At 40.1% G+C, this 27,998-nt stretch overlaps 1 non-coding gene across 1 annotated transcript; it reads left to right on the forward strand.

Moving 5' to 3' along the window:
• The first annotated feature begins 3,490 nt into the window (after positions 1-3,490).
• MIR548A-1 (microRNA mir-548a-1) lies at positions 3,491-3,586 on the forward strand. Its single transcript, NR_035878.1, has one exon. It is a non-coding gene; the product is annotated as a microRNA mir-548a-1 (primary transcript).
• The last annotated feature ends 24,412 nt before the right edge of the window (positions 3,587-27,998 follow it).

Consider the following 27,998-nt stretch of genomic DNA (forward strand, 5'->3'; position numbering starts at 1 on the left):
ATGTAGGTAGGGATGAAAGGCAGGTATAAGTGTTTTTTTGGGAAGCTGAAGGAGTTACTGTCTGATAGTTTCTACTTCTCCAAGAGGTCATCTGCTAGATGATAGAGGAAAGATTGATGGTAGTGGGATGTTGGGAATACTTGAGAATCTGTGAAATTGAAGTGGAGAATGGGAAAATTTGATGATAGGGATGATAATGTTTTGGGGCAAATTTCAGGGGCCAGGTGAAGTTATTAACCATAAATTTATGGTGATTCCAGTCAGCCTGGTTGGGCAAATTCCTCTGGTAATACTTAGCAACTTGTGAGACATTCATTGAGATGTAGGATATTGAATTCATATAGGTTTGGGATTTTGTTAGGCAGTTGCAGCTAGAAGATAGTGGAGCAAGAAAGTTCCTGAAGATGAGCAAGAGAGTGGTTGATATTATTAACCACCGAATTGTAGATAAAAAAGGAAGAAAATGAAGGCTAGAAGGTGTGGAAAAGAGAAAGTAAAGTGGGAAGTGCTCCAGAGGTTTCTATAGGACTGATGACATGTGTGTTGAGAATAACTTAGGGCATAGGTGGAACAGTGGTGGTTTGTGGCCAAAGCTGCCTTATGCTTATATTAATAAGTAGCTTCAGAGATGGTGCAGTTCAACAGTTCTGAGTGATGTCAAGTATGGGAGGGTGGCTGGGTGCAGTGGCTCATGACTGTAATCCCAGCTACTCTGGGGCTGAGGAGGGAGGACCACTTGAACCCAGGAGGTCCAGGCTGCAGATCACATCACTGTACTCCAGTCTGAGTGACAGAGCCAGACCCCATCTCTTAAAAAAATTTGGGAGGGTGCTATAGACTGAATGTTTGTGTTCCCCCAAAATTTATATTTTGAAATCTTAACCCCCAATATGATGGTATTAGGTGGAGGAATTTTTGGTAGGTAATTAGGTCATGAGGGTGGAGCCCTCACGAGTGGGATTAATGCCCTTATAAGAGATGCCAAGCTAGGTGCAGTGGCTGATACCTGTCATTCCAGCACTTTGGGAGGCCAAAGTGAGAGAATTGCTTGAAACCAGGAATTTGAGACAAGCCTGGGCAACATAGTGAGACCCCATCTCCACACACACACACACACACACACACAGACACACACACACACACACACACACATACATACACACACACACTTAGCCAGATGCAGTGGATTGCGCCTGTAGTCCCAGCTACTCAGGAGGCTAAGGTGGGAGGGTCACCTGAGCCTGGGAGGTTGAGTCTTCAGTGACCTATGACCGTGCCACTGCAGTACAGCCTGGGTGACAAAGTGAAACTCTGACTCTAGGAAAAAGAAAAAAAAGAAAAAGAAAGATACCCTGGAGAATCCTTTGCTTCTTCTGACATGTGAGGAACACAGTGAGAACATTGTGAACAAAAGCAGGCTCTCACCAGACATCAAAACTGCTGGTGATTTGATCCCAGACTCCCAACCTCCAAAACTGTGAGAAATATTTTTTTCTTATTTATAATCCATGCAGATTATAGTATTTTGTTATGGCAGCCAAAATGGACTGAGACAGAGGAGGTAGCCAAAGTGAAGTGGAAGAGGAAGTTTCTGAAGCCATGAAGTGAGACTGGCTATGAAGATAATAAAGTCACTCAGAATTTAGGATGAAGAGAAAAACTGCAAGCCAGTTACCAAAGAAGTCAATGAATACAGCCAATATAGTGAAAAAAATGTTGAAATTTGAGTCTGGAGTTCTGGACTATAAATTCTCCAATCACATTCAGTACTGCCTTGATCTTCCTATATTTACCACCTTGAATTATATGATAATAATTTTTAGAGTTTCTCCTTTAACTGATTATAAGCTCCTTTGGGTTCAAAGGTGGTGCCTTGTTTATTGTGTATAACTCAGATTACTTGATGCCAGATGTGCAATACATTTTATCTTGGTTAGATGAATAGAAGAAAATTAAACAAATAGGTGCCATTTTGGAGGATAGAGAGGACATTCCTATTTCCCTGATTGGAGTTTTAGACTATGACAGACCTCGTTCTCCTCCTCTCCTTAATTCCAGTGTAATCAGTTAGGCACATATGTTTAAAAAACTAGAACATTTACAGCTTTGATGAAATCGAATAAAAGTAAAAAAGGCCTTCCTCTTATTTACCTTTGATTCCTTGCTTCTCATTTGCTCTGCCACCTCTCAGCATTGTAACTCCGTTTCTTAGTATCAAGTATAAAGCTGCGAAACAGAATTTAGGGCGACTCAGATTTTAAAAGTCTCATCTTGGATTCAGTGTTCATTCCCCTCAAAAGCCAAGAGGTGGCTAAGAGAGAACAAAATCAATAAAGAGAAACATTAAAGTCTGCTTCATCTGAATTTTGTTTTACAATGCATCCATCTTCAAAGTTTGTCCATGTGATGATTAAGCTTTTTAAGGACAAAAATTGTTTTTCCATATGGTCTGATTGGTTATTTCCTTAGCATCTTTGCTCATTTAACAAAAGCGATATTAATGCTCTGTACTTAAGAAAATTGTGAAATGGAGAATGACACAGACACAGACACACACACACACACACACACACACATCAATTATATGAGGTCTTATAACATTTGTAAATATGAGTTTTCTTCCTTAAATTTGAATGCTAGAGACAACAAGAAAGATGAAGATGGAGTAAACTGAGTGAAGGAAAGGCAACACATTGTGGCCTAAAGATACAACCAGGGCTTGATTTCTATTGGATGAATTGTGTTCGTACTTGACATAGTCTCATACTCCTTTTTGGGATAAAAGAGTAAGTTGGCTTTGACAACCATCACCACATTGGTCTCTGAGGATGACCTTTCCGGACAGGGGAATGTGCCTCTCTTTCTTTGCTATTCATGTGTGTACCTCCTGAAGCTGCATGTTCTATTGAAGAGGATAGCCTTTAATTCAATGTTTAGTTCAGTGCATACAAATATCTCAACACACCAGTCAATATTTCTCATACCTTTCTCTATCTACTGGTACCTCTGCCCTCCCTTCTCCCAGGTTTTCAGGATTCCTTTGTAAACTTTTGGCTGCCCGAATTCCAGTATTTGGATGCTTCATGAAGTCTTTCTCTTCTCCAGCATGATCCATGCTTTGCATGTAATTATCTCTTTCCCTTCCAAGCCCTCCCTTAAAATTTCCCTTTTCTTGTGATCAATGAATTGATATATGTTAAGTACTTGCTCTGGATTATCAGTTTGGCTCCAATGCTTAAAGAACTTATTCTTTTGAGTCAGAGTTTACTTGCATAAACAATCACACAAAAGCAGTTGTGGGTCAAATTACGTCACCCATAGAAGTAATTTTTTACAGAAAAAAGAAGTCAATATGGGCTAGTGCAGTTAAGAGAAAGTTTAATGGAATCCAAATGCACAAGTATCTGGAGATAAAGGGTTAATGTTTTATTTCCCTACTGAATAAGTTATTGGAATATTTAGAACTTAGTGAAATTAATATTTATGCACTGCAGGGAGGTATTAAGTTGGTGCAAAAGTAATTGTGGTTTTTGCCATTAAAAGTAACGACAAAACTGGCAATTACTTTTGCACCAAACCTGATATTTTTGATCATAGCTACATATGCCCTTCAAATATCACTTAGCTTCCTAAATGGTGCAATTTCCTTCTGTTAGCTGAAGCGCTACAACCCTCAATCTCTTCCGATTTATGGGGGCACTATGCAGAAGCTAAGAGCTAACATGAACACTGGGGTCTCTATGACGGTTGACTGAGATGAAGATGATTCTGACGATGCCATCCTGACCTGAGTCTTTGGATGCCTTGTGTCTGTAATTTGGGAAGGGGCTATGGGCTAACGCTTTCAAATGCTTGAAGCTTCTCTGATTTTAGTAGTTTTTCAGTGACATGAAGAAACAGACTTTCTTTCTACAAACCATTTTCCAAGAGTTAGACCGGATACTTCTGTTCCCTCTGGCAGACCAGTTATCCTGCCACTCTCTCTCTCTCTGTGTTTTTTAACTTAAATTTGATTTTTGAAGGATTTAATCTCATTCCCTATCACAACATTATTTTTCATAACAGCAGGAAGAAATTTGATAAACCATTCTAGTTTCTTACATTTGTGAATTTAATTCCCACTTCGTCAAAATGGGCTCCTGTCGAGAGAGGAAACCAGATGCACGAGGTTCTTGGAGTCTTAAATGTCTCTCCAGCTTCTTGAAGCAATTGCATTAAAAATCTTAATAAATATAGTTGCTGACTTTCTTGCTCCCTCTGTGTTCCTGCTGCAGTTATACTATTTACACTTGAGTTTTTGCCACAGCTGGTTCGAACTCAATGATTGTCTGCTCCACTCTGCCTGTTTTAAGTTATTATCTCCCTCAAGGTTTCTCTTCCATGCATGGAGCTTCTTGTAATTCCTTTCTTTGATTGAAAAGAGATGGAGTGGTGTAGCAAGAAGAGTATTGGTGTTGGTCCCAGAGATGCTCAGGGTTTGCATCCTACTTCTGGCATTTACTTGATGCATGATCTTGAGTATTTTCACTTTTTTGACACTCATTATACTTACCTTGAAGAGTTGTTAGGATCATATAAAATAACCCATGCAACAGCATCTCCCACAATTACTTGCGTAGAGGAGCATTTACTCTGACTATTTCTTACACTTATCCTCATGAATTTGGCTATAATCAAGAAACAGAAATTTTGTATTCAGTGGGGGACTATTCTAAACCTTGTGTTATATTCCATTTGCACCATATACAGGCTGTTATTTATTTTTCATTCTGATTTTTTAGTTATCAATATTCCTATAGTATTAATATTAGTACTTTATATCGATATAGTGCTTGAGGCTTATAATGTGCTCTTGTGTTTTTGTGTATCTTCATGTGCTTTTGTATCGTGCAACATACACAGCCTGAAATACATCTTGTTGGTTCATCATTCTCTATGGGGTATTACATACATGGTCTGCTTATTCTGAGCACCATAATCATAACTGCAGAGTTTACTTGGTTAAGAAAGTCAATTATAACAGAAGTGGAGCTCTTTAAACTGGAACTCCATGAAGACAACTGAACACATCTCTTGAGCTCCAAGGAAACGTGGTAGTGGCCTAGTCTGAATTGTGCCACTTCTCCTCTTGGAAATTATACAGAGCAATAAATCAAATTTTAAATATCTACAAATTCCATTTTCAGTGAAACTAGGAGACCCAGAATATTCTCGAACTACAAATTATGTGTACATGCTGCCCCAAACACCTGAGGCCAATGGAGGCTGGCAAAAAGCTGCATGGTAAATGGTGATGGACAATGGAAAGGAGGTGAGGATGCAGCAGCTGTGGTGGGAGTTTCAGAAAACACAGCAGTGTTCACTTCCAGAGCAGAGGGCCCCATCTGGGGTGGCAACTCCCGTGAGCAGAGATGAAATCAGAGTGACCAACTCTTCCTAGTTGCCTGGAACTTTACTGATTTTAGCACTGAAAGTCCTATGTCCTAGGAACCTCCCCAAACCTGGGCAAACTGGGATGCAGCTCACCCCAGATGAACTGGAACAGAGTGGGCCACCAAAGGGAGATGGCAAAGGCCTGGGACCACACGGGTGGCAGAGTATAAAAAGTACAAGTGAAAATAGATCAACAAAAAGTGAGGATACTCCCGTGGAAGGTAAGAGATGTGTCCCAGGTGGCAGTGGCTTATAAAGATACTGTGATATCACATGGGAAGAAGCCATTCTGAACCTTTTAAAATTTTTTCTGTCTTTTAAAAAATTTCCAATTTTTAATTCTTATGGGTATATAGTAGGTGTATGTATTTATGGGGTACATGAAATATTTTGATACAGGCATGCAATGTGTAATAATCACATCATGGAGAATGGGGTATTCATCTACTGAAGCATTTATGCTTTGTGTTACGAACAATCCAATTATACTCTTTTAGTTATTGGAAGGGGAACATCACACTCTGGGGACTGTTGTGGGGTCGGGGGAGGGGGGAGGGATAGCATTAGGAGATATATCTAATGCTAAATGACGAGTTAATGGGTGCAGCACACCAACATGGCACATGTATACATATGTAACTAATCTGCATATTGTGCAGATGTACCCTAAAACTTAAAGTATAATAATAATAAAATAAAAAAATAAGTAAAATATAGTTACTATTGACTATAGTTACCCTTTTGTGCTGTAAAATAGTAGGTCTTATTCATTCTTCCTATTTTTTTGTACCCATTAACCATATCTACTTCCCTCTCAACCACCCACTACCCTTACCAACCTCTGGTAACCATCCTTCTACTTTCTATGTCCATGAGTTCAACTGTTCTGACTGTTAGAGCCCACAAATAAGTGAGAACATGAGATGTTTGTCTTTCTGTGCCTGGCTTATTTCACTTAACATAATGATCTCCAGTTCCATCCATGTTGTGGCAAATGGCAGGATCTCATTCTTTTTCATGGCTAAACAGTACTCCATTGTGTATATGTACCATATTTTCTTTATCCATTCATCTATTGATGAACACACGTTGCTTCCAAATCTTGGCTGTTGTGGACAGTACTGCAAGAAACATGGGAGTGCAGATATCTCTTCGATATACTGATTTCCTTTCTTTTGGGTATATATTCAGCAGTGGGATTGCTGGATTATATGGTGGCTCAATTTTTGGTTTTCTGAAGAACCTCTAAACTGTTCTCCATAGTGGTTTGACTAATTTATATTCCCATCAACAGCGTACAAGTGTTTTCTTTTCTCCACATTCCACCAGCATTTGTTATTGCCTGTCTTTTGGATATAAGCCATTTTAACTGGGGTGAGATGACATCTCATTGTAGTTTTGTTTTGCATTTCTCTGATGGTCAATGATGTTGAGCACTTTTTCATATGCCTGTTTGCCATTTGTATGTCTTCTTTTGAGGAATGTCTATTCAAATCTTTTGCCTATTTTTGGATGGGATTATTAGATTTTTTTTCCTATAGAATTGTTTGAGCTCTAAACTATAGAGCAGTTTGCAAATATTTTCTCCCATCCTTTGGGTTGGCTTTTCACTTTGTTGATTGTTTCCTTTACTTTGCAGAAGCTTTTTAACTTGATGTAATCCCATTTGACCATTTTTGCTTTGGTTGCCTATGCAACCAAACTAATGTCCTGGAGATTTTCCTCAAATTTTTTTTGTAGTGGTTTCATAGTCTGAGGCCTTAGTTTTAAGTCCTTAATCCACTTTGATTTGATTTTTGTTCACAGCGAGAGATAGGGGTCTAGTGTTTATTCTTCTACATGTAGATATTCAGCTTTCCCAGCATCATTTCATGAAGAGACTGTTTTCTCTCCAGTGTATATGTTCTTGGCACCTTTGTCCAAAATGAGTTCACTGTAGGTGTGTGGATTTGATTCTGGGTTCTCTATTCTGTTCCATTGGTCTCTGTGTTTTTATGCCAGTATATGCTGTTTTGGTGACTATAGGTGTGTAGTATAATTTGAAGTCAGCTAATGTGGTTCCTCCAGCTTTGTTCTTTTGAGCATTAAAGGCAAAGAAAATGTGGTTGCACAGAGGCATCATTTTTAAAGGAAATAGTCTGTTATAACAGAGGAGGATGCCCATTATCTGTGAAGCTTAGAACACTGGATGTCCTCAGTCCTTCCCTTCTGTGCACTAGAATTCTTTGTCTAGCTGGTTAAGGAAAATAAAACTCATTCAAATATGAGTAAACAAAAAAGAGCTGGCATAGCATTTATACAGAGATCTATTAAATTGTGGAAAACAATAGAAAAATGTTCCTATAGAAGAACGAAATGCACCAGAAAGCTATTGCCAAGATGCAGATAAAACTTGTAACTTAACATCCCATGAATTAAAAATAAAAAACTTAATGGAGTAATAACTGTTATTATTATTTTTAAATTAAATTAAATGTAATTTAATTTTAAGTTCTGGGATACATGTGCAGGACATGCAGGTTTGTTACATAGGTAAATGTGTGCCATAGTGGTTTTCTGCACCTGTCAACCCATCACCTAGGTATTAAGCCCCACATGCATTAACTATTTATCCTGATGCTCTCTCCCCAACCCGCCCCACAGACAGGCCCCAGTGTGTGTTGTTCCTCTCCTTGTGTCCATGTGTTCTCATTGTTCAGCTCCCACTTATAAGTGAGAACATGCAGTGTTTGGTTTTCTGTCCCTGTGTTAGTTTGCTGAGGATACTGACTTTCAGCTCCATCCATGTCCCTGCAAAGAACATGATCTCATTCCTTTTTATGGCTGTATAGTATTCCATGGTGTATATGTACCACATTTTCTTGATCCAGTCTATCATTGATGAGCATTTGGGTGGATTACATGTCTTTGCTATTGTGACTAGTGTGGCAGTGAACATATGTGTGCATGTATCTTTATAATAAAATGATTTATATTCCTTTGGGTATATACCTAGTAATGGGATTGCTGGGTCAAATAGTATTTTTGGTTCTAGGTCTTTGAGGAATTGCCACACAATAACAGTTATTTTAATGAAAGTATACAAAGCAGAAATATGAGGACTCAGGGCTGGACAACAGAAAATGAGGTACAAATTAAAGGAGAAGGTAAAATGGGATTTGGTAGAAATCATGAAAGAAATAAAAGTACAAACCAAAATTATTTCAGAAGTAAAGACTAATAAATTAGATTCAGCACAAGGAAGAGTAGACACCATTGAAAGTACAGTGAGGGACAAAGGAGGTAGACATGAAATGAACAAGAAATACAGAGATAAAGAGGATTAGAGTCAAAATTATAGGAATAAAGTACGAGCAAAGGAGATCAAATACATTCACATAGAGTCTACCAAGAGAAAACCGAAACAAAAAAACAGAACAAATATTTAAAAATACAATATTTAAAAATACAATTCAAGAAAACTTTTCAAATATAAAATAAGGCATGAATCTACGTATTTAAAGGGCTTATAATGGACCAGAAAATTGCTCTAGAGAAGTCAAGACAAATCCTAAAATGATTAGAATAAAGAATGAATATTTTGAATGAGCCTGTAAAAATATCAAGTCACTTATGATGGGATGAAGTTGGGCAGGAGTCGGACTTCTTTAAAGATATGAATCTACCCTTAGAAGATTTTTTTTTTTTTTAAAGAACGAGCCAAAGATTTTATATGTGGTTAAAATATCTTTTACATCTGAAAGATTCTAGAAAAACAGATTTCAATGTGCAAGAACACAGGAGACATTATTCATGTCAGCCCATTTTGAGGAAATGATTAGAGGAGGAACTCCCGCCAACCAAGCAATGGCTGGGGAAATGTCAGTGAAACTGGCAGTGAGAATTAAGGCAGTAGATTTAAGTCCCAAAGCAAAGAAGGGGAAAATCCAAGGGGCAAAGTCTGAAAGCAGTGAAGGGAGTAAGCCCCAGAATATGTCTGAAAGGGCCAAACCTTGATTGGCAATGACATGCCTCCTTCATTGGACAAAAGGAAGTAGGAAAAGCTGATTAGATGAAGGAAGACAGTTTCTATTTTCTCTGTGATGTAAAGGTTAAGTCTGTTCACCAAAATAAGGGGCTAGGACTGGGGTAAGGCTCAGCAATGTAAAGAAAAAAAATGTGTGGAAGAGAGTGAGAGATCAAGCTTCCAGAGAATTATAGTAGAAATATGTATAAGCAGACTTTGTTGCTTAAAGAAAATCTGCAATGAATCTCTTAGTTATAGCATACTATTTATTATGAGGTATTTGGATTTATTTATCCTGTAAATTGGATGTTGAATAGTGTGCAGAAGTTTAAAGTAGAATTGTATGTTATTTTGCATCTGTTGATATATTTCTTTCCATTTTTAAGTGCAAATCCATTCACTTAGTTTCATTTTTCTACTGTATTACAATGCACTGAGGATAAGGGATATCTTTTCATGGCACCCAACTCAGTACTCTGGCCACTTCATGTGTTCATTCAATAAATATTTGGTAAATTAATAAATGAAACACAACTATAATATTTCATTCTGCTTAATATTTATTTTCTAACACTCGTCTTTAAAGATCCACATGAAATTAGTCTTACTTTTAATAATAATTTAATTTTCAGGCTCTGAGAAAGTAATATATAAACTTGAAATTCCTGGTGAAGGTTAGAATAAAAATTGCAATGAAATTATAAATGTTAAGCTGCATAAGCTTCTCACTTGATTCATTTGATGGATTAAGGTATATATATGTCTCAATATCCCTCATCTGGCTTTTTTGTTTGTTTGTTTGTTTTGACAAGAGTCTCACTCTGTTGCCCAGGCTGGAGTGTAGAGTGCAATCTCAGCTTACTGCAACATTTGCCTCCCAGGTTCAAGTGATTCTCATGCCTCAGCCTACCAAGTATCTGGGACTACAGGCACATGCTACCTTGCTTGGCTAATTTTTGTATGTTTAGTAAAGGAGGGGGTTTTGCCATGTTGGCCAGGCTGGACTCGAACTCCTGACCTCAAGTGATCCGCCCACCTCGGCCTCCCTAAGTGCTGGGATTACAGGCATGAGCCAGCACACTTGGCCTGAATTTTTAAATAAAACAAAAAGTCATGTATGGACTTTATATACAAAAAGTATATGAAGCACTGTGTTCATATAAGAATTGTTCCAGATAAGCCAGCCAGGGAGGGATTCAGTAGCAGCTACGAATTAAAAAAGGCCATTTGCCTGGTAATTTCAGGATGGTTAAACAATCAAGCACCACGCAACTGTAGGACTACACTATCCAAGGGTGAGAATAAGAATTATTTTCTCTGGGACCTTTAGATGAACTAAGATTGAATTGTTTGCTTACTGGTGTGGCCAAAGCATTTCCAAGTCTTCTCTTCCAGTTTCCCACAGACCCGAAGAAGATTTTCCAAAGATATTCTCTCAATCCAATTGCAATCAAGCCAACATATACTAGACGCTGTTTTTCTTACAAAATTTGTAATATACATTTTATTTTGTTGTTAATTTACTTTGAAAATGTCATTATTCAATAAAGCACACTGTTCACAATTTTGTGTGAAACAGAAAACACTTGAGGATTAAGCAACATCAAAGATAATTTATAGCTACCAAATTATTGCTTACATAAGCAAAAGGAAGGCTGAGATGGTGAAAAGTAAGCCATACGGGGAAGAACTGAAGAAAGTGTGGCTATGCATTGTGTAATTTATGTCTTTAATGAGGAAAATTTCAGAATGATAATTCAGAACATCTATAACAATAGCTATGGCTTGGTATGGAAGGATTCCACAGCTCAAGAGAAAAGGATGGTCTGATTCAACATGAGACAGCCCTTTCACCTTGACATCTTGTTATCTGACTCTTTAAGAAGAGCCCCAGATCTACTATCCACAGCTTTAATCACTGCATGTTTTGAGGAACAAGACTATGCTATAGTTGAAAGAGAATACACTTTGGAACCAAGAAGAATGGGGTCCCAATCTTCACTGCAGTATATACTAAACATGAGCCCAGAATTTGACAATACCTTCTCTGCAGAAGTGTTATTTAATATTACCAATAATGTGAGCAAAGCACTTAGCAGAGTACTGGGCACATAGGAAGTCTGGGATGAATGATAACTACTATTATTACTCTTTCATGGAGAGAAATTTTATTAGGGTTAAAAAAAATCTCAGAGTAACTAAACATCCACAAATCTCAAACAGCCATCTGTTTTGAGCAAGATTCATAATATGAAACTCCAACTCACTGAAATGATTTAGATACCCTCTTAAAACTCACCATAATGAGATTTGGCCTGCACCAGAGAAAAGTCGTTAATGACCTAATTGTGAAATCTGATGGCCTGTTTTCAGTCATCTTTTTATTTATCTCCTCTGTGGCACATAATGCTATTGACTATTCTTAATTCATTCATTTGGATTCCTTAACAATGCTCTCTCCTGGTTTTTCTCTGATTTCAGGCTCCTTTCCTGGGGCTAAGATTTCACAGAGGACTTTTCTCCACTTCCTGATCTCATTTTCTGTGAAGACTTCACTTAAGTTTGCTGGGCAGAGTCAACACAGTTCAACAAACTTTTATTCAGTAGCTACTACATCCTTGCCTTTCTTTTAGGTATTGGAGTAACAATGACAAATGAGACTGGAGTGATGCAGACTTCCTATGCTCAGCCATATTGAATTCTTCTCTCCTTCCTGAACACACTGGAAGGTTGTGCCTCTCAGCCCCTGGCAGGAGATGAGGCCATGCAGCCAGTTCTAGCATGAAATGTGAATGCAATGATGTGAATGCAAATCCTGGGCAGAGGTATTAAGAGCCACGGTGCTGCTTTATCACTGTCTCGCTCATGGCACTGTGACTGCAGAAATGATGTGTTGAGCTGACAGTGTCACAGTGCGGAGGGAGCCTGGACCTAGGATTGCCAGATGGAGGGAATTCCTACCGATTTGCATCCAATTTTGCATGATTGAAAAATAACTTGCACTAAGCTGCTGAAATTCAGTTTATTACCACACTCTATTCTACCCTATCTGCTCCTAAACTGCTAAAATACAACATACTTGGAGGAGATGTGTATATGTGTATAAGCAGATACTACCAAGAAAAAGTGCTAAAGGCTATCACAGAGTGATCACAGTATATTTTTGGAACATTGAGAAGGGGCAGTGAGCTCATTCTGAGGGAGAGTGTTTAGGGAAGATGTGACTTCTTGGTTCTAACTCATCTCTTTCTTCTCATTTTCCCATCCCTGAACCCAACTTAGAGCAGGTGTCAGGGGAGGGAGGGCCACTCTGGGCAGCAGTTTGCCTAGATTATTGTGAGCCAGAAACCTAAGCCTGAGCATCCATTTTTTCTCAGTGCAGGTTCCTGTTACTTGAGGTTTTCTTACAGCCATGATGACTGAAAAAACCAGATGAGATAGTGAGGATATGGAGCTTCATGACTTTTTACTTAGCACTGCCCAGACCAAAGTCAGCCAGAGAAACAACATCGAGCTGAATCTGAAAGCTCTCTTGAATACACAGTCTTTATGGATGGCTTATTCTTTTAATTTGTTTCTGCATTCTTCATCTGTGTTCCTAATACCTCACAAATTTCCTTCCAGATCTTCCCCTGTGGTAGAGCTAATTGGAAAATGTGCAACTTATAGCTATCCTGTATTCATTTACATGGATTTTTTTCTTGTTGTAATGCCATCACTATAAGGTTTGGATCCTATTGCCAGGGAAAATCTTAGTTTAAGCCCTAACCTAATTTATACCTCATTCTATAGTAATGATTTTTCTGTTTGTTCTCATTCTCTTTTTCTCTCCTCAAGGTGTTTCCTTCCTTCCTTCCTCCCTCCCTCCCTCCCCCCTTCTCTCTCTCTCTCTTTCTTTCTTTCTTTCTTTCTTTCTTTCTTTCTTTCTTTCTTTTTCTTTCTTCTTTTTCTTGGTCTCACTCTCTCACCCAGACTGGACTGCAGTGACACCATCTCAGCTTACCACAACCTCTGCCTCCCAGGCTCAAGCTATTCTCCTGCCTCAGCCTCCCAAGTAGCTGGGATTACAGGTGCATGCTACTACTGCCTGGCTAATTTTTGTATTTTTAGTAGAGACAGGGTTTCACCATATTGGCCAGGCGGGTCTTGAACTCCTGACCTCAAATGATCTACCCACGTCTGCCTCCCAAATTGTTGGGATTACAGGCATGAGCCACTGCGCCTGGCCTGTTCTCTAGTTTCTACTGGATTTATTAGTGAAACTCTTCAGTGCCTTCCCCACTTCCTAAAGCCACAGGTTATATGGGTGAGGGGACACTTGAGATGAATATGGAAGACCTAGTATTATTTAGCCAGGTGAACAAGAGTTAAAATATCAATTCAGACAGAGCATGGGCATGTAATACTATGGAGGTATTAACCCTTTCTGCCACTTAGAAAAAAAATAGTACATCTCATTGCCAGCTCTCATTTAATTTTACATAAACACACTCTTTGAGGCTGAAGCAAATCTGACTGATTTTCAATGTAAAAATAAAATATAAAAACTGTTCTTAGAGTTATTTCTAAACAGAACAAACATCAGAATCTTCTGAATCATTGGGATCGTCTATTTCGGAAAAATCGGATTCATCAAATGAATATTCGGCCAACGACCGCTTGAGAACGATGTTAACATCACATGTAGGAATGTTACGTTTTCTAGGAGTTGACATTTTCAGCGATCGAAAATTACTATATTTTGTAATGGAAATACTACTACTAAAACCAGAATGCTGTAAATAGAATGATGTCTTTTGTTGCCAAAGTCAACATACTGGAGTGATGTGAAAATAATAATAAAGGTGAGATAGTTCATGGCAAAGTTATCTTGGAGTAAATGCTGCAGCTGCCATACTGCCAGTGACTCTGGGACCACGGGGAAATTAAGGGAAATACAGGTAATTTGATATGGAGAGAGTGTGTATTTGGACTGGAGGTGTCTTAAGGCCTCACTCCTGGGTGCTGGGGCTGGTTTCCTTGGCTGTTGGTTGAGTTACAACGTGGAATAGAATTGTAAGGGTTTCTAAGAATTAGTGTAGGATGTTCATTCCCAAAGCAAACACAAAATCCAAGAACTGGGGGATTAATCTAAGTCAAAGTCAGTTAGAAGAAAGTCTAGATTTAACAGAAAGATAGACTCTAGATACCAGACTCAGAAGGCCTGAAGTGGGATCAGGTTGGAGTCATAGAGCCAGGGGAAGAGGAAATTGGAGCAGAGTCAGGTATGGATCAGGTAAGAGGGCTGGGGTTCATCCAGAGAGAGAGCTCTAGAACCCAATGGGTACTTGTGTCTTGTCTTTATGAACTGGTGGGTTCAGAAGGGGACCATGGTGGCTGGATGTGGTGGTTCACACCTGTAATCCCAGCACTTTGGGAGGCCAAGGCGGGTAGATCACCTGAAGTCAGGAGTTCGAGACCAGGCTGGCCAACATGCTGAAACCCTGTCTCTACTAAAAATATAAAAATTAGCTGGGCATGGTGGCACTCACCTGTAATCCCAGCTACTCGGGAGGCTGAGGCACAAGAATTGCTTGAACCCAGGAGGTGGAGGTTGCAGTGAGTCCAGATCGCGCCACTGCACTCCAGCTTGGGCGACAGAGTGAGACTCTGTCTCACACACACACACACACACAAAAAGGACCATGGTGGGATTAGGTTGGGTTACTGGCCTAGGGCAGGGATATAGGAGATAAGACTGGTAAGAGAGCTAAAGATCACACCATGGAGAAGTTTTGGCTAAGGGACTTACAACTTATTTTATAGGCCATGCATATATAGTAAGTAAAGGATCTTAAACAGGAATGAGGAATGGTCTGATTTACATGGATGGTAGCCTTCAAGTGAGTGTAGGGAGACTGGACTGGAGGAGAATGAGACAGGAGGCAGGACAGTCCACTGGAGAAGACGCCACTGCAGTTGTGTAGGTGAGAGAAGAGGGAGCCAGCCCAGGGCAGGTGGTGGGATAATGAGCACTGAACATTTACTGGAGGGCGGGGAAATTGATGGTACTGATATGTACCCCCGAGGGCGGGGTAGATTCAAAAGCATCTTTGTCTTGTTTTATGTATGATGTGAAGGGAAAGCCGACTAATAGATTTCTAGGTGGTTGGTGTTATCAGCAGCAGAGGCAGAGAGGTCCAAGGGGGAGAAGTTTTCCTGAGGAAGATGTTGAGTTTAGCTTTGGACATGACACTTTTGTGGCTCCCACAGGATAGCGAGGTGCAGAGATTGGCAGATCATTGGAACTGCAAGTCAAAAAAGACAGTAGGGGAGAACACAGAGATACTGATTTGATGATGCTGTCAGAGAAGAGATGCTCTAATCCAGAGAGAACATAGTAAAAACAGGGTAAAGATGAATCCCAGAGGAGAGTGTTTAGTGTTATTAACCCTGATTTTAGGTTAAAGATATGAGAGAAAACATCTGGAAAGAAGGAGAGGCAATGGCACCAAGGGCCAGAATGGATGAATTGGTCTTGAATGAGAGAGGAAGCACCTTCATCTACTTGGTTTACAGAAACAGGTATATACTTTAATAGGTGCTGAGTCAAAATGTTGAGGGAACTCATCACATAAGTAAGAAATGTTGTTTTTTACCATTCACTAAAATAGGGGTAAGCAAACTATTTTTCTGAAAAGCTGGATAGCCAATAGTTTAGGCTTTGTGGGCCCTAGAGTCTCTGTCACAACTTACTATTCTCGTTATAGCATACGTTAAACAAATGGTGTGTTCTAATAAAACTTTATTTAAAACAGGTGGTGGGCTGAATTTAGCCTGCAAGCCAAAGTGTGTTGACCCCTGTATAAGAGGGTTGAGACCTGGGCTGAAGGTTTGAAGTGAGTGTCAGAGGTTTGGCTTCGTCTTTGCAAAAAAATGCGAGAGGGTGAGTGCCAATCAGAGATAAGGAAGAGGATAAGGTGGAACGGCCGAGTGACATTAGAAAGGATGGGTGGGCTGGGACTCCATTTACATTGCTTTGCTAGTCTCCAGTGATCCAGAGTTACTACCTCTCTGCAATCCCAGAGCATTGCTTATATTTCTGGCTAATCAGGGGTGTCCCTCCCCCTAAACTGTGGGCATTTTGAGAGCAAGGTCCTTGTTTTATGCATTTTTTAAATAGCCTGATTTTCCTCATTTTCCAGCTTAAAGATCACTTTCTTTAACTGTAGACATTTGTCCCTCACTTCCCTGGGACACAGTGAGAGCCATTTCCCAAACCTGGACTGCAAATGCCAGGCCTGTCTCACTTCATGTTGAGTCCACCCAGGCTTGTGTCACCCTTTGAGGGCTGGTGACTAATGCGGTGACTGTTAGCCAGTCAGAGAAGCTGAAGTCATGTAGCAATTACGGCTCTACACACACACACACCCACTGTTTTATCTGTCCCCCTTTATCTCCCCCCATCTTCCTGTCATTGGAACAAAAAAATTTTCTGACTTCACATGGCCAGCACAGCTGTCCAACTGACTGAACACACAGAAGCAAATGAAGTCAGTGGAAGAATGAGTCACCACACAGCAGTGTCTTTTACACTCGCCTCCACCCTCCCCCACCTGCTCCTGACTTGGGATTGACTGCTCCGGAACTAGCACTTCACCCCCTCTCCAAGGGCAATGTGCACGGAAGAGCCCTTTTGAGAGAGGAAGTAACTCACTTGGCAAATTTGTTGTTCATTCCTGGTCCACCTAGTTCAGTAACATCATTAAGATCCAATGAGGAGATAGTGGGGCTTAAGGGGCATAGACAATTGAGCAGCCTAGTGGTGTTTAAATATTTTCTAGAAAAAAGACAAACAATATACAATTTAAGAACCACATCCATACATTTAGTTATAGCCTGATAATGTTTCTTGAGTCATCACACGGAGTGAATCTATAACCAGGAAAACACATAGGAACCAACGCTAATCTTATTCCTGAAGTTGTCCATATGAATTCATGAGAAGTCCTGAAAGTAAGCATCTTGCAGGGCAAATGGCACTGCCTGATCCTCTAAGCTGAGGTTGGTAGTTTTCATCATGATGGTTTTATTTGGATCAGTGTTGGCATGGATTTAAAATTTATGAGTCTAGATCTTCAATAATAATAATATCAATGATATGATTAACAAGCAATTTCTTTTCTTGCTGTGATCCCTGTTTTTCTGTTGTGAATTTCTCCTATCTTGAGGATGATGTGATCACAAAATGGGAACCTTAGACTGGTTGATATTTGTCTTATTCTCATGTCGACTACATTTTCTGCTTTTTTGTGCCATTGGTCAACCATCTAATCATAGCCCTTGGATCTTCCTCTTTCAAAGTTCTCTTTCCTCTTCTTTGTAATAGACCTCCCAGGGGACTGTGCTTGGATTCTCAGGCCAAGGAGGAGAGAAATAGACAAGACTGAAGCTGGAGGAGCAGCTGCTGGTTCACCCGCTGCCAAGACTTGGCAGCAGGTTCGTGGGGAAGCAGTAGGCACCTGGTTCACACAGGACCAGCACAGCTGGTCCAGCTTTTGACTGGCAGAGCGTGGCTTCCTTCGTCACCAAAGTGACTGGCCCTGTGATTTTGCTACAGCCTGCCGAAACCGAGAGGGACACAGTGAAAGCCGTACACCTCCGCGAAGCAGGTGCAAGTCACATTTCACTAATGAACAATGGGCACTTTGCACACAGGAGGCTTTGATCTGAATGCTAAAAAGCCCTTCTGTTGGACAGGCTGTTGGCTGAGGTAGGCAGCAATGAGAAGCATTGGGAAGGATTCTCTATCCAAGAAAGTTGGTGCAAGAGCTGTCATCAAATAATACTTGCAGAGGCAAACACTCTCATTCTCAGGAATTTCCTTGGAGGAAAGCAATGTGTTTATGGGGGTAAAATGTTCATGAAACCATAGATCCCCATGATTGACAGATATAGTCCGGACCTCCATTTATGCCCCTACCACCCATGACCACCATATCAGTACGATCTCTTTGCCTACCCCATGCTTAAATATTTCTGATAAACATGGATCCTGGTAATTCTATTAGTCCATCAATCAATGGATTCTATATTTGGACCATCCCCCAAATGAATAAAATATTTCTTCCATATTAAACTTAAGTTTGTCTTCTACCTATTAGTTTTAGTTTTGTCTCATGGAGTGATACGGGACAATTCATCTTGAGAAAGAGGGCATCCATTTGGGAGCCTTTCAGGTATTTGAAATCCACTCTCATGTCTTCCAGCAAATGTTAATAGGGTATCTTTTAATAAAAGAACAAAAGTAAATACATTTATAAATAGAAATAAAATAAGATAAATGGCTACTTTTATGTACTAAATGGTACCTTTCCCCTCCACAGTGATTTCAAAGGCTCCATCCAAATATATTGTCTCCTCCCCTAAAAAAATCAGCATAATTGCAGGCTTTTTACAATGCAAAAGATCTTAGAGATCATCTTGTCTAAGCCTTCATTTCACAGATGGGGACCCAGAGGCTTATCAAGGTGACAGCAATTTAGAGTTGAGACAAGAGGCCAAGCCAGCATGGGGGTTGTTTCTGTAGATCTTGTTGCCCTGATGATGTCTGTGATCAAGTGCAAGAGTGACTCTGATTCCATGCAAATTATCCATTCCACTCTTTAAGCACATAGGACTCCATTGTCTCACTTTACTTTCTCTACAACCTGCTCTCAAAGGATAATCTGATCTGAGGCATCATGTGAATTTCAGCCTATGGGTTTCTATTCTTGTGAATATTTGAATTCATTCCTCTCACTTTTCATTGAGAAGTGTAGTGTTGAGTAAGGGATTTGAGGCCTCATAAAGCAGACGAGGGAGGGGCATTTAGGGAGAGAGTAAGGAGGGTGTGTCTGTACGAGGATTAGGTCTTCTTGGGGCAAGGACCAGGGTATTTCCAAGTCTGTAAGGACATATTTGGTATTGCCAATGCCAGATAAACAGGATCGTATTTTGTCCATGTGAATCCTATGGCCAGTACTGACGAGTCTAGAGGCAAACCCCAAAGAAGGACCAGCACAAGCAAAATATTGTTCAGAAGCTGACTATGGCTTGGGTGCGGTGGCTCATACCTGTAATCCCAACACTTTGGGAGGCTGAGGCGGGCAGATCACGAGGTCAGGAGATTGAGACCATCCTGGTCAACATGAAGAAACCCTGTCTCTACTAAAAATACAAAAATTAGCCGGGTGTGTTGGCGGGCGCCTGTAGTCCTAGATACTCAGGAGGCTTAGGCAGGAGAATCACTTGAACCTGGGAGGCGGGTGTTCAGTGAGCCGAGATCGCACCACTGCACTCCAGCCTGGGTGACAGAGACTCCATCTCAAAGAAACAAAACAAAACAAGACAAAACACTGACTATGCTGGAGCCAGAGAGGTTCAAGGCAGTGAGAATAGAATCACATGGTCATCGTCCATGGAGCTGTATAACAGAGCAACATGGCTACAGACACTGCACCTGAGCCCAGTAAATATCATGCCAGAGGCAGAGGAAAAGGAGGAAAAGGCCTAACTGGACATGTGCAGTTGAGAGAAGGTTATTCAGTATTGAGGCTTACAAGGAGAAGGGTGTGCGTGTGGAGTAGGAAAGGATATATGAAGATACCCTGAAGGAAAGGTAGAGAGACATGGGTTCAAAGCCTCATGTGGGAAAGCTTTGAGCCATTGTGTGAGCAAGGATCTTTGTGCCTGGGAAGGCTTTCTGTATTTCCATTCTTGGGTAGGCCCAGAACAAGTGGGAATATAACATTTCAGAGAGACAAACATCACTGTTTTCCAATTCTGGATCAAATCTTGGAAGATAAACTTGTTTGGGTGGATAGTCTACAGTAGACTGACTGACTCCAGTGGTTACTCTGCCACCTAATGAGCTGCTTCTCCTCTTTGGAGCTGGCTCAGGACCCAAACAGCATCAAACCCGGAGCTATCAGGCCTTTGAGAATTAGCTGAACAGGGGCTAGGAAAAGCAGGGAATGATATTACAGGTGTTGACAGCTGCACATTTTCCTATTTTTCTCTTTTTCTCACCTTATCAAAACAGATCTGTCCTATGCATCATAATTCCTGGACCTAGCTGTTTGTTAAGGAACTAATCAATTAATTTTGCAGGAACATTATGACTAACTAGAGTATAATGTCATTATCAGAACACATTTGGCATAGATGTGGGAATGGAAATGAAAAGTGAATTTACTCAGAGGAATGGGAAAACGGGATCAGGGTGTATGTGAGTGTGCATGTGTGTCTATGAGAGGCAGAGAGAGAGGGAGAGGGAGAATTAATAAACTTAAGAAAATGATTCCTCCATAAGAACTGGAGTTCTGGAGTTCCTCTGGCATGATACTTCCTGGGCTCAGGTGCAGTGTCTGTAGCTATGTTGCTCTGTTATACAGCTCCATGGATGGTGACCATGTGATTCTATTCTCACTGCCTTGAACCTCTCTGGCTCCAGCATAGTCAGTTTTTTTGTTTTTTGTTTTGTTTTTTTTTTGAGATGGAGTCTGTCTCTGTCACCCAGGCTGGAGTGCAGTGTCACGATCTCAGTTCACTGCAACATCTGCCTCCCAGGTTCAAGGCTGAAGATATATTACAGATCTCTCTCTGTCTCTTCAAGCTCTGCACTCTTCTTTACCCCCCAGATATTATTGCTCGCCAGGGGTTTGCCATGGGAATAGATTTCCCCACTGCTAATAGGTTTCATGACTGCCCTACCCCTTAGCGATCTTCTTTTGCCTAATCAATTACATTTGATCGGGGGATTATATTTTTTATTTTTATTTTTTGTTTGAAATTGCCATTTTGAATTCAGTTGATATCTGCCTCCGTTTAAAAAAGAAATTTTTGGCCTGGCGTAGTGGCTCACACCTGTAATCCCAGCACTTTGGGAGGCTGAGGCAGGCGGATCGTTTGAGTCCAGAAGTTCGAGACCAGCCAGGGTGACATGGTGAAACCCTGTCTCTACCAAAAATAGAAAGATTAGTCAGCTGTGGTGGTGCACATCTGTAGTCCCAGCTACTCGAGAGGCTGAGGTGGGAGGATCACTTGAGCCCAGGAGCTGAGATCGCACCACTGCACTCCAGCCTGGGTGACAGAGTGAGATCCTGTCTTGAAGTAAAAGTAAATAAATAAACAAATATAAAGGAGAAGATTTTGAGGCTGTAAACCTTCCCTTCACTAGTTTTAGCACTTTAAAAATGCATCACTGAGTCGGCAGTGTGCAGTTTTGCTGTTTCCTTTTATTTTTGGAGTGAACTCTGCTCTTCATTCAAAATTGTCATAGTAAATTTGGGCCCATGAACTCCTAAATATCTCTGCTTTTCTACCTCTTGGTGAGTCACATGCACTGCTTTCTTAGACTTTAAGTTGATGAATGCCAAATCTTTTTCTCCTGGTTTTCTCAGAGAGATTGGGAAGGGGTGGGAATGGTGTTTAGATGTCCTCACAGATTTTCCTTTTACTGCTAAACTTTTCATTTCAAAATTTTCTGCCACTTGACGTTACTTCATCCATTTTTAGGGGGTCTCTTTCTCAATTATTTTTATTTCTGCTTTGCTGTTGTTGGAAAGTTTGCAGGGGGATTTTCAACCTTTATCCTGATGTTTTGCAATTGGTATTTTTATATTGTTTTGCAATTTGTAATTCGAGTTTTGTTGCAATCCCAAGTTGCATAAATGGCATCCAGCCCTCAGGATTGAGGCTTACAAATCATTTAGACTCATGTTTTGAGCCAGTTCACCTTCATTTTCATCAGAGAGCTCATGGGTTCAAGTGGGTAAGCAGATGAATGCGCCCAAAAGTCTTCCTCATTCATTTTGCACTCACTGGTCAGTTTCTCATTCTTCCTTCAACATGGTTCTGCTTGGCTCTGGTTGCCCTGACAGAGAATTTGGGGACAATTAGAGAAGAGCCTTGAAATCCATCGCATGATGAAAGCAAAATTCCAGGAAGAGCATATTTCATTTTCATGGTAAAGTGGGGAGCGGGTGAAGTGAGTCAGAGTAGAGTGAGGTCTCTTGCCCACCCACTGAACTCTAGTCTCATGTTGTACAAAAAATTATTCTCGGGTTTTTGAGCTTTGAGGTGCCTCCCACCCCAGAATCCCTCTAGCATTTATTGCTCATTTCTCTCCTCTGTTAATTGGAATGTTTTCTATATTCTAGGCTCCAATCAGCTTAAAGTCCTTGCAAAGAAAGAAATTGTGCCCTGTCTCTCAGCGTCGACCATAGCAGAGAGCCTGGGACATGAATGGGTGTCATTATTTATCTGCTGAACAAATAGGTAAATATATTTCTTTGTTCCCAATGCAATATATGGTAGGCATTCAATAAATGTTTATTAACAATTACTAATAACATATTTAAACCCACTGGCCATTTATACAGCTCCACACTTTTTTGTTCCATGTGAAGCCTGCCCATTTTTCCTTGATTATTCATAATTCTTGATTTTGTTTTTTGGAAACAAGTAAAAAACAACTGGGATTTTTTTTTTTTTTTTTTTAGCAGAGCTTATGAGAGCTGGACTGACAGGCTTAATACCACATTGGGGATGTATTTACTAACAAACTTGGCTAAGATAAATATTAGCTCTGAGACTGTTAGGAGGAAGACGGAAAGTCATCAGTTTATTGTATGTGTGCCAAGAATCGGCTTACCTTGAAACTTTCTGTGATGTGGTCCCGTTCATTGATCAGTTAATCAGGCAGCTCACTGCTAGAATTTCTGTTTTACTTCATGTTGTGTAGACCCAGAAAAGGTATGTTTTCTTGCCTATCTTGATAGTAAGTAATTCAGGCTAACTCAGTGTTATCCTTGAAAATATCATGATCGCTAGAATAGAAAATCATAAGATGAGCACTTTATCTGAGGTTCCCAAGACTTGTTTACTTGAAGCTAGATGGTGTAAAATGCAACGCTTTGGAGAATTCTGTTACGAGGTAATCTCCTTGTGTTTCAAATGGTGGCACAGCTGCTGTTCTTATCTTTTAGTGTACGTGTCTCCCCTTTTCATTTTGTGTCCCCACCTTCCCCAATCAAATCCTCTTTCAAGCAAAACCTGAAACATGGCTGTCATCTTCTTGGATGAATTTGAAATTCAATTGTAAATTACATCATTAGGCCTATCTGTAGAATTTTGGGTTGTGGGAATAATGAAGAAATAATAAAGAAGTGTAGTACTCTGAGTACCTGGCGCATAGTAGGCGTGCAATAGCTGTGAGCTTCGTAAATGAATATTCGTGCTGAAAACACAACTATAGAAACATAGGCAGCAGCCAAGAATCGTTACCTGCAGACCAAATTCAAGTGCTTCCGTGACACGAAGGATTAAAGGTGACAAAATACTGTGTGTAGGAAGTAATCCCAGATTGATGAAGGCGGCCCTTCTGAAACCCAGAGAGAGTCTTCCAGAATACATGGAGCTAAGTGGACTCCATGTGAACTTTAAGTAAGTAGTGGTTATGGCTGGAACCATGCAAAGGACACACTGATCTCAAAGTCTTGTTCATCTTTTTTGGCCAAGCTTTTATTCTTCTTTATATTAAATGTTTTACAACCTTGAGGAGTAGAAAAGTAATATTTTTCAGGAAAATGAGCACTGAAACTAAAGCATTAACCAAGGATCTCCTCAATTTTCTAATGGTCTCATTGTGCTCTCACACATTGCATCTAGTTTTTGTTGTTGTTGTTGTTGTTGCTATTTTTCTCTAGATTATTTAAAAATCAAGTGAAAAACTAACTTTGCTTTTTTTAGGCGGAGAGGAGTGAATCCCTCGTTCTGATGTTATATTTCTTCAGTTGATCAGTGGAAGATGCTCTCACTCTCCTGCCCACCAGTTTCACTCAAAACCAGTCTTTGCCATTGCTAAATAACAAGTATCTTCATTGTAATCGTAGAAGGCCAGATAGAAAGATTGGCTCTGGACCTTGTGCCCCAAGGACCAATAAAGTTGCAGTCATTCAGAAATAGTTCCAGAGCCAAAACTTCCCTATTTAAAGTGCCTACATCCAATTCTTTAGAGTTAAGCTTGGTACCATTAGTTGAGTCTTCCTGTCACCTCTCAAGGGACAATGGCAAGCTCTTATGTAGCATTTGTCCTAATTTTCTTGCTGGTATCAGTGTCCCCAGAACTTTCCCTTCAGTTGTGTGGGAAGGTACTTCTTTCTTTGTTCTGCCTCTAGTTCCTGGAATGATTTGAACGTCTGTTGCATGCACAGTATGGGCTTTCTTCTGAATCAGGCTTTTTCACTCTGACTTTGTTCTTCATTTTTTTTTTTTTTTTGAGATGGAGTCTCGCTTTGTTGCCCAGACTGTAGTGCAGTGGCATGATCTTGGCTCACTGCAACCTCAACCTCCCGGCTTCAAGTGATTCTCCTGCCTCAGCCTCCTGGGTAGCTAGGATTACAGGCACGTGCCACCACGCCCGGCTAATTTTTGTATTTTTAGTTGACACGGGGTTTTGCCATGTTGGTCAGACTGGTCTCGAACTCCTGACCTCAGGTGATCCACCTGCCTCAGCCTCCCAAAGTGCTAGGATTACAGGCATGAGCCACCACGCCCGGCCTGTTCTTTGTTTTAAGCAGTGGCTACAGAACACTATACAAATAGATGGAAACATTCAGCTTGATTCCAAAATTACTTGTCCATTCTCACTTCCCATTATTCCCTTTCAAGCAGGATTATTTTTTCCTGTCTATGACTCTCAAATTATTGTCTGTGAATTGGAGCCTTTGCTCACATGGTTAACTCTGTCTGGAAGGTCTTCCTCCAACTTCGCATGTTTAAGTTTCTAAACATTTTACAGTGATCAGCTACTAGCCCACCTTCTCCATGAAATCCTTCTGGATGTTTGTAGCTGGAGATACACTCTCCCTTCTTTGCACTCACACATCTATTCTATAGTATGTTGTGCCAATAGTGTTTATGTCTTGGTGGACCTAGGCTGTCACATTTTTGGAGGCAGGACTTTGCTTCCTTGAGGTTGGTTTCCAACCAAGAACCCTCTTAGAGAAGTTGCTCAAAAAGGTTTATTCAGGCCAGGTGCAGTGGCTCATGCCCGTAATCCCAGCACTTTGGGAGGCTGAGGCTGGTGGATCACCTGAGGTCAGGAGTACCAGACCAGCCTGGCCAACATGGTGAAACCCCGTCTCTACTGAAAATACAGAAATTAGCTGGCGTGGTGGCAGGCGCCTGCAGTCCCAGCTACTTGAGAGGCTGAGGCAGGAGAATCACTTGAATCTGGGAGGTGGAGGTTGCAGTGAGCTGAGATCAGGCCACTGCACTCCAGTCTGGGTGACAGAGCCAGACTCCATCTCAAAAAAAAAAAAAAGAAAGAAAAAAAGAAGCAGATGTGTTTGTAGGTGCATGTCTGTGCTTTGGAGAAAACTTAAGTTGAAGTTTTGGAAACTGGTTTAAAAAATAACAGTAACCTCATAGTGTATGTAGTCAATTATTTCATGCAAAGTATTCTATGTCCTGGGAATAGATGTCTTGGTGTTCTCCAAAACCTGAGAGATATGTCGCCCCTCTAAGTTTTGCTTCAATTCAAATTTCCTAGAGTTACAGCTAGGCCCCTCAGGAGCTGACTCATGATTGCTGTTCACCTTTATTAATTTTTCTGGCACTGAAACGTGTACTTTGACTTTTTTTTTGTTTCTAAAAGTACATAGTCACATCAGAGAACTTTCTCCGACTTCTTTCCCCTCAGTATCCTCTATTCCAAAGTATTTTCATAGTGGAAGGTAGCAGTTCTATACCCTCAGAGTTAAATTTAATTGCTATTTCATAAACTTCCAATGCAATTCTCTTTTCTTCTTTGGAAATAGGGGATCTTTATGGCACAAAGCTTTCTAGTGATTAGCAAAATTTCAGTAGTAAATTTACATATAAATAAATTTGATTCAGAAAAGCCATGCACTGCACATAATAAAGTGATTTATAACAGGAAAATCGAAAGAACTAAAACACAGACTCTGCCCTCAAGGAACTCAAGGCAGCAACTATGACAGATACATTTTTAAAAAAGAAACATAGTCCTGTGTCATATTTATACAATATAGCTATTAATAAAGAATATAAAAAATGAAGCATTGAAGAGTCTCACAAGAATATTGTCATAATTAGTGAGATACTGTGGAGATACCTTCATGAAACTGAAGGTCCATTTCTGTTTAATGGGGATATCAATGGTCATTGCATAGTAGGCCTTTTTTTTTTTTGAAATAAATAAGTTAACAGGGCTAAGGCCTTTAAATACTGGCTGGTACATGTTAAGCTGTCAATATGTGCTAGCTACTTTCAATGGTCATTTCTTGTTGCTATGAGCTATTTCAAAGCTCTTCATAAATAGATGATAATGCCACCATTTCCCAAGTAGGGAGAAAGACTTGGTAATAATAGTTATTCAAAGTATATAGAATACGTTGCAATAAAGGATTATGCCACATAGAACTGTAGAGTTATCACTATTGAGAAAAAAAATTCCGGGTCTTTTTTTTCCCCCATTACAACTCAACTAAAAAAAGAGACCCTTAGTGTAAAACATGTAGCCTGCACACAAAAACATGTCTGACTGACTTTCAAAGACTCACATAAATTAAACATCTCTTGGATAACATCAAACCTAACCAGTTAGTTCCCAGGTCTCTATATAAATTGCCACATAACTTTGTGCCAAAATGAATGATGGTGGCTGTGTCTCCTGGATGACCAAAATCAGACTTAAGGAGTGAAAAAATAAACTGAGCACATTCTTTATTGCCACATCAACAAAATGAAACAAAATGATTACTTATTTTTGGGGGGTTATGTTGATGATAGATATTGTAGGCATATCCACTCACTCTCAATTTATTTTTAATCACCCAGCACAGTCGGGGTTATACAGTGAGGAAAAGTCCAGCTGAGTGACCTCGGAACAGTTGCTACCAATGCCAGACATCAATTTCACCCTCTTAGATCAGAATATACCTCTCTTGTTCCTTCCTGAACTAAAAAGCTACCACCTAAAGAATGTAATTATATTGTGGATACAATGATTTGGCATTCATTTCAAAGTTTCTTTTAAAGGAATAGTTTAAAGTGTGTGTGTTACAAAGTGCAGAGCATTGCTCAATGTTGATTTGTCAAACGATGACAATTTAGCCCTTGAAACAAACGTTTCCCAAAATAACAGCATTTGGGAAACTTTGAGCTCTATTTCAGTCCTTTCAGAGAAACTAAGAGGTCTTTCACATTCTGAAGGCAGAACACTGAGTAATAGAAGAAACGAGAAGTCCTCTGTCTCCATCCCTCTGCCTGGGGACCCACTGGACTATTATTAGCATGGGATACAAAATAGATTTGGTAAACATTGGAAAAGTCTTGCCAAGCAGCGTCTCAAAGACATATGGTCTTTTGTAAGTGCCATGATCATTATAAACAAGCAAGACGTTCTAATTAAGGAAAAGTCTTTGTAAGGCAACTTGTTCTACAACTTAGCATTGAGGTTCCAAATTAGATAGGCAAAACTTTGGGGGTTGGGTAACCCCTATTCCTTCTT

The sequence above is a fragment of the Pan troglodytes genome, chromosome 5, assembly GCF_028858775.2.
Source record: "Pan troglodytes isolate AG18354 chromosome 5, NHGRI_mPanTro3-v2.0_pri, whole genome shotgun sequence".
In the NCBI taxonomy this organism is placed as follows: Eukaryota; Metazoa; Chordata; class Mammalia; order Primates; family Hominidae; genus Pan; species Pan troglodytes.